The sequence below is a fragment of the Aquarana catesbeiana genome, unplaced genomic scaffold (genome assembly GCF_042186555.1).
Source record: "Aquarana catesbeiana isolate 2022-GZ unplaced genomic scaffold, ASM4218655v1 unanchor63, whole genome shotgun sequence".
Classification (NCBI taxonomy): domain Eukaryota; kingdom Metazoa; phylum Chordata; class Amphibia; order Anura; family Ranidae; genus Aquarana; species Aquarana catesbeiana.
In genome coordinates this window covers 37,501-40,971 of record NW_027362721.1, presented here as the reverse complement: position 1 = coordinate 40,971, position 3,471 = coordinate 37,501, and the positions used below count along the sequence as shown (strand labels likewise).

At 45.8% G+C, this 3,471-nt stretch overlaps 4 non-coding genes across 4 annotated transcripts; all 4 read left to right on the top strand.

Annotated features, from left to right (window-relative positions):
- The first annotated feature begins 158 nt into the window (after positions 1-158).
- Positions 159-231, top strand: TRNAV-CAC (transfer RNA valine (anticodon CAC)). Its single transcript has one exon. It is a non-coding gene; the product is annotated as a tRNA-Val (tRNA).
- An 862-nt stretch (positions 232-1,093) lies between these two features.
- TRNAV-AAC (transfer RNA valine (anticodon AAC)) lies at positions 1,094-1,166 on the top strand. The gene has a single exon. It is a non-coding gene; the product is annotated as a tRNA-Val (tRNA).
- A 113-nt stretch (positions 1,167-1,279) lies between these two features.
- On the top strand, positions 1,280-1,352 carry TRNAV-CAC (transfer RNA valine (anticodon CAC)). Its single transcript has one exon. It is a non-coding gene; the product is annotated as a tRNA-Val (tRNA).
- Positions 1,353-3,329: 1,977 nt separating this feature from the next.
- TRNAV-AAC (transfer RNA valine (anticodon AAC)) lies at positions 3,330-3,402 on the top strand. The gene has a single exon. It is a non-coding gene; the product is annotated as a tRNA-Val (tRNA).
- Positions 3,403-3,471: the final 69 nt, after the last annotated feature.

The window sequence follows — 3,471 nt, the reverse complement described above, 5'->3', positions numbered from 1 at the left end:
CGCCTAACACGCGAAAGGTCCCCGGTTCGAAACCGAGCAGAAACACTGTGCACACGCTAGTGCTTTTTGCTACAATATCGCTTTCAGCAACCCTTTTCAAACATTCTACTTTAGAGTAGACTTTCCATTTGCAAGGCCCAACAAAGCAGCATGAATAGGTTTCTGTAGTGTAGTGGTTATCACGTTCGCCTCACACGCGAAAGGTCCCCGGTTCGAAACCGGGCAGAAACAGTGCTTACCTTTAACTTTTTCACAGTCAGGCACACTCAAAGCTCTTGCCACACCATGCCCCTCTTGCAGCCGTAAGTGAAATCTGCCAATATAAAGCACAGTTTAGGTGCAACACCTTCACTGGGAGCTCTTTTTCTTCACTGTTTATAAGTCGACCAGGAGAAATTGAAGACCCTTGCCTGAAGATGTTAGGTGAGCTGGTTTGCTGGTCCTACACAGGCAAAGTTTTGCTGCAGTGCCTATAGTGCAGACTCTGTAATAGCTGACTAGTAAAACCTGCTGACCATCGCTGTAAGTGTTTAGGAAAACTTGTTTTCTGGACCCAAAGGCAATAGGAATGCGGACTTTGGCTCTCCTGCTTAGTCAGCTGAGTTGGAAAACCTAACGACCACTGGTGTATGTTTTCCTCTGATCTGGTGAGAAAAGTGTGTGGAACAGCTAGAGGTGATATCCATGACTCAGTCTATCTTGCCAGTACTGGCTGTTTTGAGGATGGTATTTGTATCAAGCTAGGCATCTGAAATGGGCTTTCTTCCTTGTTTTCCTCATTACTCAAGAGTATCATTTGCAAGGATGGTAAACTGAACTCAGGTTTTTAAATAACCAGAAACAAATAATAGCTAATACGGTGACCCCAACCTCCGACCCTCCAACCGGAAAAGGCCTATCGTGGTGGGTTTCTGTGGTGTAGTGGTAATCACGTTCGCCTCACACACGAAAGGTCCCCAGTTAGAAACCGGGCAGAAACACTGTGCACACGCTAGTGCTTTTTGCCACAATGTCGCTTTCATCACCCCCTTTCAAGCATTGTACTTTAGCGTAGACTTTCGGTTTGCAAGGCACAAAAAATCTGCAAGAATGGGTTTCTGTAGTGTAGTGGTTATCACGTTCGCCTAACACGCGAAAGGTCCCCGGTTCGAAACCGGGCAGAAACACTGTGCACACGCTAGTGCTTTTTGCTACAATATCGCTTTCAGCAACCCTTTTCAAGCATTCTACTTTAGAGTAGACTTTCCATTTGTAAGGCCCAACAAAGCAGCATGAATAGGTTTCTGTAGTGTAGTGGTTATCACGTTCGCCTCACACGCGAAAGGTCCCCGGTTCGAAACCGGGCAGGAACAGTGCTTACCTTTAACTTTTTCACAGTCAGGCACACTCAAAGCTCTTGCCACACCATGCCCCTCTTGCAGCCGTAAGTGAAATCTGCCAATATAAAGCACAGTTTAGGTGCAACACCTTCACTGGGAGCTCTTTTTCTTCACTGTTTATAAGTCGACCAGGAGAAATTGAAGACAATTGCCTGAAGATGTTAGGTGAGCTGGTTTGCTGGTCCTACACAGGCAAAGTTTTGCTGCAGTGCCTATAGTGCAGACTCTGTAATAGCTGACTAGTAAAACCTGCTGACCATCGCTGTAAGTGTTTAGGAAAACTTGTTTTCTGGACCCAAAGGCAATAGGAATGCGGACTTTGGCTCTCCTGCTTAGTCAGCTGAGTTGGAAAACCTAACGACCATTGGTGTATGTTTTCCTCTGATCTGGTGAGAAAAGTGTGTGGAACAGCTAGAGGTGATATCCATGACTCAGTCTATCTTGCCAGTACTGGCTGTTTTGAGGATGGTATTTGTATCAAGCTAGGCATCTGAAATGGGCTTTCTTCCTTGTTTTCTTCATTACTCAAGAGTATCATTTGCAAGGATGGTAAACTGAACTCAGGTTTTTAAATAACCAGAAACAAATAATAGCTAATACGGTGACCCCAACCTCCGACCCTCCAACCGGAAAAGGCCTATCGTGGTGGGTTTCTGTGGTGTAGTGGTAATCACGTTCGCCTCACACACGAAAGGTCCCCAGTTAGAAACCGGGCAGAAACACTGTGCACACGCTAGTGCTTTTTGCCACAATGTCGCTTTCATCACCCCCTTTCAAGCATTGTACTTTAGCGTAGACTTTCGGTTTGCAAGGCACAAAAAATCTGCAAGAATGGGTTTCTGTAGTGTAGTGGTTATCACGTTAGCCTAACACGCGAAAGGTCCCCGGTTCGAAACCGGGCAGAAACACTGTGCACACGCTAGTGCTTTTTGCTACAATATCGCTTTCAGCAACCCTTTTCAAGCATTCTACTTTAGAGTAGACTTTCCATTTGCAAGGCCCAACAAAGCAGCATGAATAGGTTTCTGTAGTGTAGTGGTTATCACGTTCGCCTCACACGCGAAAGGTCCCCGGTTTGAAACCTGGCAGAAACAGTGCTTACCTTTTTCACAGTCAGGCACACTCAAAGCTCTTGCCACACCATGCCCCTCTTGCAGCCGTAAGTGAAATCTGCCAATATAAAGCACAGTTTAGGTGCAACACCTTCACTGGGAGCTCTTTTTCTTCACTGTTTATAAGTCGACCAGGAGAAATTGAAGACCCTTGCCTGAAGATGTTAGGTGAGCTGGTTTGCTGGTCCTACACAGGCAAAGTTTTGCTGCAGTGCCTATAGTGCAGACTCTGTAATAGCTGACTAGTAAAACCTGCTGACCATCGCTGTAAGTGTTTAGGAAAACTTGTTTTCTGGACCCAAAGGCAATAGGAATGCGGACTTTGGCTCTCCTGCTTAGTCAGCTGAGTTGGAAAACCTAACGACCATTGGTGTATGTTTTCCTCTGATCTGGTGAGAAAAGTGTGTGGAACAGCTAGAGGTGATATCCATGACTCAGTCTATCTTGCCAGTACTGGCTGTTTTGAGGATGGTATTTGTATCAAGCTAGGCATCTGAAATGGGCTTTCTTCCTTGTTTTCTTCATTACTCAAGAGTATCATTTGCAAGGATGGTAAACTGAACTCAGGTTTTTAAATAACCAGAAACAAATAATAGCTAATACGGTGACCCCAACCTCCGACCCTCCAACCGGAAAAGGCCTATCGTGGTGGGTTTCTGTGGTGTAGTGGTAATCACGTTCGCCTCACACACGAAAGGTCCCCAGTTAGAAACCGGGCAGAAACACTGTGCACACGCTAGTGCTTTTTGCCACAATGTCGCTTTCATCACCCCCTTTCAAGCATTGTACTTTAGCGTAGACTTTCGGTTTGCAAGGCACAAAAAATCTGCAAGAATGGGTTTCTGTAGTGTAGTGGTTATCACGTTCGCCTAACACGCGAAAGGTCCCCGGTTCGAAACCGGGCAGAAACACTGTGCACACGCTAGTGCTTTTTGCTACAATATCGCTTTCAGCAACCCTTTTCAAGCATTCTACTTTAG